Here is a 14,486-nt window from a genome sequence, read left to right on the forward strand (position 1 = left end):
AGGCACACATGAACTGCTTGCCCTGCCGAACACTGCGAGGATGTAGGCAGGTCTTTGCCCAAGGGGAGGTGGGCAAAGAGAGGTGGCTTGGAAGACTCAGGCAGCCCGTCTGGCAGAGCTCAGATCCCGTGTCTCGCAGGTGCGTATCCCGTTACCACGCGGCCTCCAGCTCATACACGGTGGGGACTGGGAAGGGAGATAGTGAACGGATGTTTGGACAACAGCAAGCGGGTCACAACGCCCTGTGGGGCAAATCCTGCTCCCTGCGCCCACGAGTAATCCTGCTGGCCTCCGGGGGATCCTGGCCTAGCAGCGCTGTGCCCTAGGGCAGAGGCAGTGAAGTGTGTTCATGTGCCCTGCTGGCCTCCAGTGATTGTGAGTGTGATGAGTCTGGCGTTCTCTAGGCCGCAGAGGACACCTCCCCGGCCCCAGCTGCTCTGCCGCATGGAACAATTGGAGCCTGGCATTGCTGGGCCCCGGATGGGAATAGCTGGGCTTAGGCGGGCCTGGGGTGGAGCTGGATTTGCAGGGTGGGGAGGGGGTTTGCACGTCTGCTCACATTTTGCCGTTTCACCGATTCATGGAGTTTAAGGCCAGAATGGACCATTAGATCACCCAGTCTGGCCTCCTGCATCACACACGTTGCCCGTTACCCCGTGTTGGTCCCAGCAACTTGGGTTTGGGTCCTGCATCTCGGAGCCAGTGCGTTCAGGTTCCTCAGGATTTGCCTCCATCCTGCAATGCAAGGAGAGCTGGTTCTCCTCTGCCGGCTCCCCTGCAACCTGCTGACTCCAGGGTACAAACCAGGGTGGCACTTGGTTGAAAATCTGCAAGCAGAGTATGTGTATGAGAACAAGGGGTCAAAAAGTGTTTGCCCTTCCAAGACATTTACTTGAAAACTGAGTAAAGACTGGCGGTGATATCAGGGGGAGGGGGGACTGAGAGGTTAGGGGCAATAGGGGACCTTGAAGGGTCAGGCTGGGCAGGGAGTGGGGCCGCAAGATTTTCTTTGCTTTTGAGTAATAAAATGTTCAGTGCCTGGTAGCCTCCAGACTTGTCTTTTGTGAGCGCGGGGGCCACGACCCACGGGCTGAAGGGGGTGAGGGGCTTTACAATATTCACCATCAGTTGGGGTGTCCCTGTCTGTCAGCATCTGGCATAGCAGGAATGTATGGCCCTGTCTGCCCTGGCCTGCGGCCACAACCGCTCCCGTGCCTGCCCCAAAGGCCGTATGTGGTGACTCGAAGCCGTGGCCCCCGGTGCTGGGGTGGAGGCTAAGGGACGAGTTCCCTGTGCGGTGTTTTTCAAGGGGAAAATACCTAGTCCGGCTTGGTGCTGGTGCTGTTCTGTAGCCAGGCTCTGAACTGGGCAAGCCTCAGCCCGTGACAGGCACGCTGCTGCTGCGAGATCTGGATCCGCCGGCTTCCCTGCCACAGGCCGGCGTTATGTAAGTGGTGACACAAAGAGGTTCTTTATGTCTGCTGTGCCCCGGCCCCCGGACTCGTAGCCCTGGCTGGTAGGCCTCCTGCCCCCGCCTGCCCTTGGCCTAGCTACTCTACATCACAAACGGGGTCGGGCTTTGTGGAAGTGACATAATTTATGCCCGGGGTGCGGCGACCCCCCCACCCCCGGCAGCTGGGGAATGCAGCCCCATGTGGCTCGGCCCCGGATGGATTCCAGCCCTGAGAGCTGGCGTGAGTTCATGTCACCGTTGGGTGCCTATCCCGGGCCGCCAAAGGGGTGGCTCGACCCTCTCCACAGCGTGTTGTGCTTCCATGTGGGTAGCTGGCGGGCGAGCTCTGTGCTCTGGGACGTCCCGTGCTCATTACGCTCCTGTCCTGGGAGCTAGCCAAGGACAAAGTCTCTTGGGGCTAGCGCTGGGGCTGGGACCTGCCGGGGGTGTGGTGAGGCTCCCCAGCGAGTGCAGTGTCAGAGGAGCATCCCGCTGGTCCTGAGGAGGTGCCCCCCACTCAGACAGGCACTGCTTGTCCCGGGAAGTGGCGAGAGGAGGTGATGGACGTCACTGGATGGACTGGGGCTGGAACCCCGGTTTCACATCCCGCACGTCCTCGCCCATTTTGAGACCCCAGTGCCTCGCACGGGGATGGGCCTGGAGCTCATCGGCAGTTCTCCTGGGGCCTGGCTGGAGGGGTGAGGTGGAATTCCTGGCTCCCATTCACCCAGGCCGGGGCCCTGTCAGGTGTGTGCATGCCCGAGAGTGGTCATGGGACGCTCGCGCCGACGCTCGGCCTGTCTCTTAGCACCCAATGCCCAGGTACCGCGGTGCCCAAGGAAAAGCCTGGCACCCTTCGTTCTCTCTGAGCCTGCAACTCTTGCACTCAGCCTCCCTTTGCCCCGCCAGAGTGGCTGCAGCATTGTCAGAGGTTGTGAGCAGCCCCGGGGCGAGGCAGAACCGCCCCATGGCTATTGTGTCAGGAGCGCCGGGTGGCTCTGGTTCCAGCAGCCGAGGCCAGAGGAATGTGGCTCGGTGCCAGAAGCTGCTGATAAAATCTCTTCTTGCAAAGGAGTTCGAGTCCCCGCTCTCCTGCCGGCGATGTAATCTGCTCAGCGCTTGCCGGGCAGTGATAACGGGCTCGGCCTCATGCGGCCCGGACTCAGCGCGCTCCGGCTGTGAACACAATGAGGAGCGAGCAAGCCCTGCCCGGGCTCAGGGTGCACTTTAACCTCGGGCGGGTCCAGGCTCCCCCAGCCCCTCCACTGCTTGGAACAATAGCCTCTGTGGGTGATTACGGAAAATCACATGCTTATTCCAGCTGCAACCAAACCAATTTGTCAATGTCCCATTTTCATTTCCCCCGATAAGACAGGGCCGGGGAGTACAATAATCCCTTCCTGAGAGACAGCTGCGGCTCCCCTCCCCAAAACACACACAGCAGGGAGGCTAATTTTGGCCTCTCTGGGCTTAGTGGGAGCAAGTCGCAGTTTTTCATTCCAGCTGGGGCTGGGATTCCAGGGGACGGGCAGGAAGCCTCTGTCCCAGCAGCTATCTGCAAATCAGAAGAAAATTCTAGGAGTAACAGAGCATGGAAAGGTGGTTTCCATCTCCTGGGCTGCGCTGTGTGGGAATAGCCAGCAAAGATGAGGGATCGGTTTAGCCCAGTGGCTAGAGCGCTGGGCTAGGTGACAAACTCCCATCTCTGCCACTCATTCACTGCGGGTTGGACAAGTCATTTGACCACCCCGTGCCTTAGTTTCCTCAGCTGTAAAATGGTGGGAGAGCTATTTACCCTCCTGTGTAAATGCTTTGAGAGTCTCCAGTGTGATGTGCCAAGCAACATTATTAAAACACTGCACGTTTTAAAGCCCCTACGCCCACATCAGAACAGTCCCCCAACACGACACAGCCCGCTTCAGAAGCAACCTGCAGGGGAAAGAACCCACATAGCAGAAGATGGGTGCAAAGAGGAGTGAGGAGCCAGCCCCAAAGGATGCTGGGAATGCACCCAGAATTCCCAAAAGCACCGATTCCATTCTCCGCACCCACTGCGTGTGCAGCCGCACCCCCTGCTGGTTAAGTGAACGTTCTTTGCTCAGCCATGAGCCACGTGCTTCCGTTTTGTGGTGGTGCCGTTTTTGTCTCCTCACTTTTTTGGAACTAAAGATCAGAGCAGCTGCTTAAAGCTGCCGCTCCGCCTGCTCCCTCCAGGAGCGTGCAGCTTGCCCTGATGCACATCTCCAGGAGGACAGGCATGCGGCTCTCTTTGCCATGCCCTCGCCCAGTGTGGGGCACTCCTGTCACTATTTAGTCTCTTGCCCCCTGAATTGTTCTGCTGCCTCAATGAGTTTTTGTTTGTTGTAGTTATGGAAAATCCCCCGGTTATGTTATTTGCAAAGCTGCAGCTCAGGCTTCACCGGTGTGCGCAATCTGGGCAAGACCAGTGCAAATGTCTGTCCCTGAATGACCAGTAGGTCTGAGCCCTCCCACCCTGCTCCCCCAGGGCAGGCCTGCTGCATCAAAAGGGGCCGGTTTCACAAAGCCCCGTTTTAGAGCAGAACACTGTTTCAAAGAGGGATTTAAAAGAGGACAGAGAAAAGCGGAACAGATTCAAGACTCCAGACAAATCTCCAGGGCATGAAGCTCAGGGAACAAAACTTATTATGGACATTGGAGTGGAGAGCATGCTTATAAAATTCTCAGATGAACTACACTGGGAGGGGTTGCAAGCACTTTGGAGAGCAGGATTAGAATTCAAAACAACTGTAACAAAGTGGAGAATTGGTCTGAAATCAACAAGATAAAATTCCATAAAGACAAGTGCAAAGTACTGCACTGAGGCAACTCCATAACTACACAACGGGGACTAACTGGCCAGGGCCAGCACAGCTGGACAGGATCTGCGTGTTCTAATGGATCAGAACTTGAATATGAGTCAACAAAGTGATGCCGCTGTGAACAAGGCTCATATCATCCCAGGGTGTATTAACAGAAGTGTCATATACAAGACTGTGACCGAATGCACCCCTGTATTCACACCCGACACACTACTGGAATACTCTTTGTACAAACTATGCCTTGTGAGGTATCAGCTGAATACTACTAACTCACTGGTCAATAACAATACCGTGATGAAAGACGTAGTAACATTCTATGTAGAGTTATAAACCTAAGCCGAAATCGGGTCTGCAATGTGGTTACCAGACAAGCCTGGGGAAACCAGTTTCTCAAAGACAAAGGACAAGCTGTTGCCTCTAGCCAGGTGTCATCAAAGCTGATGGGCCACCACCTGTCAAGGGGCCATTCTTTGGCAAGGAAGGGGGGTGGGAACAGACACATCTGCATCTTAGCAAACAGCATGGAACCTCTCTCACGGTGAGACTCCATAACTCCAGCCTCACAGCAGGAATGAACTTTATCTGGGAAAATGCATTTCAAAAGGGGGACTGGACTATAAAGGGGGGGGGGCAAAACCATCTCAGGGGTCTCTCTCCCCATCCGTTTCTCTCTCAGCTAAGAAGACAGAAGAAAGAGCCTTTGGGAGCAGAGCCTGGCCTGAGACTTTGGGCATCAGCCCTGTTACTGGGAACACATGGTAAGAATTTTACCTCGACCCAAGTCTAGCTTGTTAAGTTTGAGCACTAGAAAGTGTTTTATCATTGATTGGGGATTGGTCCTGCTTTGAGCAGGGGGTTGGACTAGATGACCTCCTGAGGTCCCTTCCAACCCTGATATTCTATGATTCTATGATTCTATGTCTCTTGTAGCCATTTCTGACTTCAATGCCTTGTACCTGTGCTCACTTAAAATCTCTCTCTTTGTAATTAAACAAACATGTTTTATTCTTTAATCAAACCTAATCCATTGTTGTTTGTGTGCATTGTGTGGGTCACTCCCTTGCAAGTAGCAAACTCTTGGATATTTATCCCCTTAGAGGGACAACAGACCTGAAATGTGACCTGTCCAGGAGAGGGCTGGACAGCGCAAAACGCACATTTGGGGGAGGGGAATTGGAGACTGGGAGTGTGTTGGGGTCACCCCACAAATAGTAACCGAGGCTGCTGGGAGCCAGGGTCTGGCTGGTGTTTGCTGACAGACTCCTCGGGTCAGAGTTGCTGGACCAGGGCTGTGGCTATCCACAGACAGTCAGGGGGTGACCTGCATGGTGGCGGGCTGGTTATGAGCAGCCCAGGTGGGAGTGACAGCAGTAAAGCATCGTGAGCAATGTTCCCTCTACTTTTTTCCATCCATGTGCGGAATGAATTTTGTTATGTACACCAATATCGAGGTGATGTGCGGATGTGCACCACCAGGAGAAACAAAAAACCTAGATAAAATATACATTTTTAAAAAGTTACCATAGGGATAATTACTCCAGCCAGAACAGGTTAGGCATTTTAGAACTCACTACTCAAATAATTAAATTTAAGTGTAAGAGAGAAAAAAAAATTTTGAAATGCATAGACCAGTCAAAAAACTCAAATAACACCACTTTGAAAGAATAAAATTACAGAGAATATATGTGCATTGCAGGAAGTACCAAGAAGTAACAACAATAATACAAGTATGTGTTGGGAGGTCAGTGTGAAAGACAGAGAGTGTGCGTGTGAGAGAGAGAGAGAGACAGAGAGACACTGTGTGTGTGAATGTGTGAGAGACACATGCTGCTCCTTTAAGTAGATTGGCACTCACCAGTCTGAAGCTGCTTGTTCAGACACAGAAGCAGCTGCCAGCAAGCTCCATCCCACGTCCCACTCCTGAGCCCTGTCATGCCCCCGCCCCCCAGAGATGGGGTACAGGGGCGGGGACACCCTGACATCAGTGCCCCCCTTTCCTCCCCCCTCCACGCTGCACAGCAAGCAGGAGGCTCCCAGGAGCAGCTGGCCAGGGGCTCCAAGGCAGAGGGCAGGAGGAGTGCGGCGCGGGGGGGAGAGGCACCTGAAGTGTGCAGCACTTGATAGACTGCTAGGCGGCCGCACAGCCGTGCAGCTTAGAGGGAACTTAGATTGTGAGGTCCCCCAGGTTGCAGGGCAGGGATGACACAGCCCATTTCTGGTCTGGCTTGTACCCCAGAATGTCATAAAGACACGGGAGGTGATTGTCCTGCTCTGCTCAGCACTGGTAAGGCCTCAGCGGGAGGACTGTGTCCAGTTCTGGGCCCCCTCTTCAGAGAGAGAGAGTCCAGAGGAGAGCAACAAAAATGATGACGGGTTTAGAAAGCCTGAGCCTGCGGAAAGGGTACGCATACTGGGCCTGGCTAGCTCTCAGAAAAGCACCCTGCGAGGGGACCCGAGGAGACTCTTCAGATATCAGAGGGGCTGTTATGGAGAGGACAGTGATCAATTGTAGGACAAGAAGAATGGGCTTTATCTGCAGCCAGGCAGATTTAGGTTAGACGTTAGGAAACAACATTCTAACTCTCAGGGGAGTTCAGCTCTGGGACAGGCTTCCGAGGGAGGTCGTGGAATCCCCGTCATGGGAGGTGTTTAAGAACCAGCTGGACAAACCCCTGTCAGGGATGGTCCAGGTTTACTTGGTCCTGCTACAGTGCAGGGGGCTGGGCTCGATGACCTCTTGAGGTCCCTTCCAGCCCATCACTTCTGTTCAGTGATTGATCAGTCATCCCCTTCAGCAGGTCACACGCTTTGCCTGTTCCATTCATTGGCTGTAGTTAATCCCACGCGGCGTGTTAGTGCTTTGCACATATGGAGCATCTTCCATCAGAGGAGCTCACAACGCCTCTGAAAGTGGATAAACATTGTCCTGTTTTACAGCATGGAAACACAGTGTACTCCCGACATTTCATGCCCCTGGGACAAGTGATTCTTAGGGCTAAGGAAGGTTTCTTATCATCAGCCACCCGCATACTTTTATCTCGCTCTTCAGGCACAGACCTGCCAGCAGGACACACCTGTGTGTACCCAGCCAAAGCTGCTGCAAGTCCCTCGATAGACAATCCCACTTCGCTGCTGCTGTGCATGAGCTGTCCTGAGAGCCCAGCTGCGCTCTGCTTGCGACGGGGCCAATAGGACCCTCACATGCAGGAAAGCAAATGGCCTTGTCGTCAGAATCCAATTTCTGACCCTGAATGTCTGCCAAGGACGTTGGCTTGTAATAACACAATGGGTGGTGACAAGCCGTTCTGTGTCCTAGCACAAGCCTTTGGGATTTGCAGGTATCTGCAGTTGGTTTTCTCAGGGGGATAATGCCCAGCCCTGCTGCTGAAGGCATGGCCATCTGGCGCGACTGGCATTTCCAGTGTGGCCTATTGTGCGGATCCCCTTTTCTGCGGGTTGAATTCTGGCATATCATTATCTTCGTGAGCCATGGTAACTAAACTGTTGACGTGGCCCTACACACGCTCCATGGCAAAGTCAATCTAGCAGCATTTACTGGCTAAGTTTAAAAGATCTAGTTTTCCTTTTTCCTGCCTTCTCACCCCCACTCGATACCCTGATGATACTTTCCTGTCCTTTCTCCAAACAACGGCCTGGGGTGGGAATGCGCTAGGCCACCTTCATTTTGAAGAACTCTTTGCAAAGGGAAGGCCGCTCTCCTATGGCCTCTGCCTCTGAGCGGTGTGTGCAGCAATGCACTGAGCATGGATGAGCATTTCACGCTGGGAGCCAGACGTGGGCTGACAGCGGGATTGGGAGCCAGGAACTCCCACCAGTACCCGCTGGGGCTCTGACGCAGACTTTGGTGAGTTACCTGGGTGCACTCACAGGCAAGCTGCTCCACGGGCTGACGGATTACAGCTGCTGTGCTTACGTAGCCCTGGGCTCCTCTGGTCCTAGACGGCTTTGGGGACTGGGGGCAGACCTTTGGGCTGCACCATTGACATTCACTCCTGTTCATTGCCTCCAGGCCCCTCTCCTGCACAAGGCTTTCCCTGAGCCAGGCTAGACTCACTTTGGATGTCAGTGCCCTGGCCAGCTGCCGCCTGCTCGAAGCTCCCCGTTCTGCAGATGATTGTGAGGAAACTGGTGGCTGGCCAGCTCCAAACATCCTCAGGGCCCTTGTGCCCGGGCAGTCAGCCGCAGCCCAGGCTGTGGGACAGGAATGGAGCCAGCACCACAGCTGGCCACCTCCGCAGACAATGGACAGAGGCTAGACGTCTTTGCAGATATTGCCCACGATCCCAGCAGCTCTTGGCACTGACGACAGCCTGGTGCTGTGACCTCAGGCCCTCGCTGTGGAGGGGCAGGCACCGTGCTTTCGGGGGGCACTGATCCCGCCCAGTGCTGAGCCTTCTCCCCCCAGGGGCCCGCTTCCATCAGCTCCTTGTTCAGCAACTGCTGGGCAAGATGATGAGACGATACAGGCTGCAACGCCCGCGGTGCAGGTACTGAGCTGCGACCCTCTCACTCAGACAGCGCAGGGCTGCACCGCAGGACCCTCGTTCTAGCCCACTGGGGAGGTGGCAGAATCAGCATGCAGGTGGCGATTTGAGTCCTTGGGATGAGCTTCACCTGACAGCGACCTTGAGCATGTCAAGTGTCCCCCTCTTGCACCTGCTCCACATAGTGGGTAAGGGCCTACTACTGCTGCCGGCTAATCCGGGCACTGCTTCAGTGGAGGGAGGCCTGTGGTTTTGGTGCTGAGGGTCACAGTCTCAGGCACAGCTGATGAGTCATGGTGGTGGAAGTGCTCTGTTGACTGAGGCATCTACCCAACCACTGGCCTGCAGGCTCAGGCTTATCCTCGGCTCCTCCCTGCACTGCACTCCCAGGTTGTTTGGTCACCAGGAAAGGGTTGTTTTTACTTATGGGCTGCAGGAGACTGCACTGGCGCCTTTCCTGTGTGGATCTGGCCTGACCAGGGCCTTTGTTACCTCTTGGTTTAGACTCTTGCCTGGGACAAAGCCGCCTCGTTCAGAATGCGGCTGCCCACCTTCTGGGGGCCGGGGTGATGAAACCCCTCCCCAGTGTGCTGGCTGCCAGGCGACTGCCCGGGATCTCAACAGACTGCTGCATACAGGTGCCAGGTTCTCCTAAGGACTGCCCCCATCTCCAACTCCTTGGGTGGCTGGAGCGCCACATCTCAAGGGGGAGCTGGTGGGAAGTGGGGCTTAGGAGCTCTCACCAGCAGGTCTGCCCCTCGTGAATTCCCTTCCTGGTCGCAGGCAGGACGAGCTCCAAGTCACAGTGTTTCTAGTCTCTTCCCGTTGAGTGAACGATGGACTCCAGGGTTCCTAGCTGGCTGGTTGGTTAAAAGTTGTGGGCAGCAGGGTGTTTTGTTCACGGTCTTTGAAACGTTCATTGATCCAATTTAAGGGTTTCAAATGCACCCAGGTAGTGTGGTGATGGGCACCCACTTAGGGTCGGTCTATGCTGAAGACATACATTGGCACAGCTATATCTCTCAGAGGTGTGAAAAATCCACAGCCCCGGAGCTGTAGCTCTGCTGACCTCACCCCAGCGTAGACAGCCCGAGGCTGACGGAAGAATTCTCTTAGGGAGGTGAATTCACGGCAGCGATGGGAGACGCCCTCTCATCGGCGCGGGCAGCATCTACACTGAAGTTCCATAGCTGCAGCTCTGTAACCGGGCCGCTCCGGTGCTTCAAGTGTGGACACGATCCCCTAAGCATCAAGGGCCACTAAGAGGACTGGAAAAGGCGTGTCGCATGGGAAGGGTGCTGGGGCCATGCTAGGTTGTATTATACCAAGATCTCACTGATGTATATTCATGCTTCCTCTCCATCTACATGAGAACGACTCTCTTTGTTTCTTTCTGGCTCGCGAAGTGAAAAGCTACTTCCTCCGAACCCTCCTGGACTGATCAATGGCCGTGTGACAAGCGGCTCTTTCCCTGATTTCTCAGGGAAGCTGAGCACCTTTCTTTGTAATCACGCAGTTGCCTTTTTGATCCGTCTTGATTTTTGAGCCTCTGCCCCCCTTCCTCTCTGTGTGCGTGCGAGAGAGACAATTAGCGTCGCCCCCTCACCCAGATTTATTAAGGAACTCTCCTTCCCACGCTGCCCATCACTGATCCTCCTCCTGCATTCCAGGGGCTCTTCTCCCCTCTCTGCCCTGGCCCAGGGTGGGTGCTGCAGGGCTGGAGTGGGGAACAGAGGGTCTGTCCCCACTGCTTACTGGAGGGGGCCCCTTGAGCAGCTGGGCTGTTTCTGCAACATCCAGAAGTGATGGTCTAGTCACAGTTGCCTAGAGGGCTCCAAGGTCTTTGGTGCATCATCTGCAGCGGCAAGGCCTGTGGCCAAGGTGCTGGGCACCTCCCTTCAGCACACAGGGCCCCAGGGCGCCTCACATGGAAGCACAGGAAGGGATTCCTACCTGGGGGCCCACAAAGGTGTCCCATAAAAATACACCTGGACTTTCCTCCACCCCTGCTCGGGCCCTTGGGAGCGCACCCTGCCAGGCAGCACCACACACATGGGGCTGAACAGCTGCCTTGGCCCATCGCTCGGTTAGAACGCACCTGGGCCTATGCAGGGCTTATCTGGAGTAATCCTCCCAGCAGCTGCAGGCCTGGAAACTACTTAAGGAGGCAGAAGAGTTTGCTTCTGGCAGGTGTAATTGCAAAAGAAATTAGTCATTTCTTGTGCTCATAAGGGCGGGGCAGGAGGGCTGCAGAGGACCCCCGGGCCTCCCTATGCAGAGCCCTGGTTTCACCCTATGAATGGGGACTTTGCCAGTGTGGGGAAAATATCAAAGCAGCCTGATCTGCTGAGCGGTCCTGCTTTGTCACAGCTGTGTCTGGGGGGGAGGGAGTGGAAGGGGGAGGGGCCATTTGTTGGTGGGGGCCTGGGAAGAGAGCAAGAGACTCAAACAAAGCTCACCATGACTGGCCATGATCCTGCCAACTCCTGGGATTTTAGAGCAAGTCTGGTGATTTGCTGAAAGCCCCAGCGCCTGGCACCAAGCGAGCAGGTGAGAGTCTTAGCCTTTCTGGAGGAAAATGGCATTCCCAGCGTTTGTGGGGAAAGGTGACCCCTGTGTGGCCGAAAGGCTCAGACCCCAGGACAAGAGCCAGGATTTTCACTTATTTAGTTCCTGGTTTTGAAGCCAATGCCTTGACTGCGGGTAGCCTGACTCCTGATATTTGAGCAGAGGGAGGCCAGGCTGCCCTCTGCACCAGGCACCTCCAGGAGGCGTGCGCTGGCTGCGGGCGAGCCAGGTGCCCCTTCGTACTGCTCTCTCCTAGCTGGCTGGTTGAGAGGCGAGCTCCCAGCAGTGTGGTGAGGCGGTGCTGGTGAAGGGCTGCCTCGCTCCGGAGATGAAAGGTGCCATCAACATGCAGAAAGCATTGGTGGTTCCCAGTGGGGTGAAGAGCACCTCGCTGAGGCGGCGGACAAGGCCTGGAGGGAAGGCAGTTCCTGAAAGTCTCCTTAGCAAACTCCTGCCAAAGCGCTTCAGAGGTGTTAACTAATTAACCCTCACGGCTTGCCTGGGGGCTTGAGGCACAAGGAGGACAGGTGACTTGCTCAAGGTCACAGAGTGAATGGATGTCAAAGCTCGAAAGAGAACCCAAGAGTCCAGACTTCTACGTCCTTGCTGTAACCCCTCGATCGCAGAGCGTCGGTAAACCAGCCACCAGAACATCTTTGGATGCTTGTGTCGCCAGGCTCCGTAGCACGTTCTGGTGAGCAGCTCACTGGCCCTGCTGTGGAGTTGCCTACAGCCCAGAGGCACCGAGATACAGGGTGGGATAAATACTCCTGCATCATGCTGGCACAAGGGGCCATTAACTCCAAACGGGGCATACAGGGGTTGGGAGCCTCGCCGTGGGGCAGAGACGTGTTAGCGCAGAGGTAGCCCTGGAGGAGGAGCTCAGGGAAGCCAGGCTTGGGGAATAAGGTCAGAGCTCCTAGTAATGCCAAACCCGTGTGTGTGTGTGTGTGGTGCGGGGGAGTTTGGATGCTCTGGGCCTGGATCCAAGAAGGGGCTCAGGTGTTCCAAAGCCCAGCATCGTGGCACCGAGTTTTTAGGGGCCTAGATAATCACAGGAGCAGACTGTAATCTGCCCAGCTGAGCTGGGCTCCCCAGCGGGGCAGAGACAGAGCCCTTTAGAATGGGATCCACAAAGGTCAACAGGCTTGGCTGGTGGGAGCCCCTTAAGCTAGCCAATGGGAGTTGCTGACCGGGGCGGGGGTGCTAAGCCCTGCCCCTTTTGCAGAGGTTGGCGCCCACATCTGGGGAGGCGCCTGGCTCTGAGCCATGAATGGAAACCTGCCCCTGGAGCCAGGCAGCTCGGGTGTTTCTTGTGGGCATGAGGCAGGCGCTTGCCTGGCTCCACGCAGAATGGCTGGAGGAGAGGGAGGAGGCGCTGGTTCTGGTGCCCATGGGACTGCTTTTAGCCCAGTGGTTGGGATGTGGGAGACCTCGGTTCAAATCCCATCTTCCCCTCAAGCAGAGCAGGGAATCAGACCTGGAGCTCTCCCAAACCAGGCAAGCGCTCTAACCCTGGGGCTAAGGTGAGCACCAGCAGCAAGCGCCTCCTCCTGCTTGGGCAGCAGCCTGATTTACACGGGGCCCTGGTGCAACAGCAGCCTCTGAGCACACCCACTGGCTCAGGCCCCGCACGCGAGACAGGCTAGTGACACCCACGTCCCCGGCGGGTGAATTGTGCCGGAGCTTAGGCAGGCCCCGGGCCTCCAGGCGCCTAGTGGGAGCAGCAGCGCGTGACCAGGACACAGGTGCCGGGGGAGCTTGGACCGTGGTCACTTGGGGCTGAGCGAGTGTGGGGGCCGGCGGTGTCTGACGGGAGTTCTGTGGGTCGCAGCAAAGCCTAAAGCTGGGACTTAAGTGCCTCGCGCCCAGACTGAGCACTAAGGTTCAGGGGGAGAGAGAAGGGCTTGGACACAATCAGCTACAGATGCTGCAGCGACTGCGTCAAGTGTCTGCATCGTATTCAAAGGGTGATCTCAGCCCTGCTGCGCTGGTGGTTTTCTCACAGTGAGTCCACTGGACTGTGGAGAGGGGAGGGGACTTAGTCACTGAAATCCAGACTGGACCAAGCACTGGAGAGAACCTGGGGAAAGGGGATAGATGTAGGCAAGACCGGTGAAGGACTACGATGATCCTGCATTTACCACCCCCCTCCCCTTCTTTTACCTGGGGTTTGATTCAAAGCTGGCAGAATTTCAGCCCAGAGGAAGCTGTAACTACAGTTAGCTGTAGGATGGGCCTTCACGTCGCTCTGCAATAGCAGTTTAATTATTACTGCCCAGGAAAGACTGGTCTCTTTTTGCCCAACGCATTCTGTCTTCCTTTCTAGGAACACTACAGACGCTGACTGGCAACATGCTGAAAATACCGCCAGAGTTCATGAGACTGCTGTGCTTTGAAAGACTTCTTCCTTTTTACTCCCGTCCAAATCCCTGAGGAGTTTTTTCTCTCCCTGCCCAATCCCCTTTCAAGCACCTAGGAGGGGCTTCTCTCAGTGAGCCCTAGAGGAAAAATCTCTTTCTGTGAAATTTGCTGGTAGAGATGAACCTGCCTATATGGGTCTAACAGAGAACTCATTTCTGTCACAACCCTTCCAGCCTCAGTTTCTATATCTATCTATGCTCAATTTTGGGGGGCAGCCAAGCTGAAACCCTATCCTCCTGAAACCTCCTCAAGTGGTCTTTAGGGGTAATTTCGATTTAGTCCTGGGACCCAACTATACCCTGTACCCCACTTCATTTATTTGGGCCGGGATGGGATAGACCAGCAGCTCGGTCTCAACTTTTCCAGACAACTGTACCCCTTTCTGGAGTCTGATTTGTCATGCGTACCCTCAAGTTTCACCTCACTTAAAAACTACATCCTTACAAAATCAGACATGAAAAGACAAAAGTGTCCCAGCCCCTCTATTACGGAAACATGGCTGACTTTCCCATTTTTACCATATAATTATAAAATAAATCAATTGGAATATAAACATTGTACTTACATGTCCGTGTATTGTACAGAGAGCAGTAGAAACAAGTCATTGTCTGTATGAAATGTTAGTTTGTACTGACTTCGCTAGTGCTTTGTGTGTAGTAAGTTGTAAAACTAGGCAAATATCTAGCTGAGTTGATG

The sequence above is a fragment of the Chelonia mydas genome, chromosome 9 (assembly GCF_015237465.2).
Source record: "Chelonia mydas isolate rCheMyd1 chromosome 9, rCheMyd1.pri.v2, whole genome shotgun sequence".
Classification (NCBI taxonomy): Eukaryota; Metazoa; Chordata; order Testudines; family Cheloniidae; genus Chelonia; species Chelonia mydas.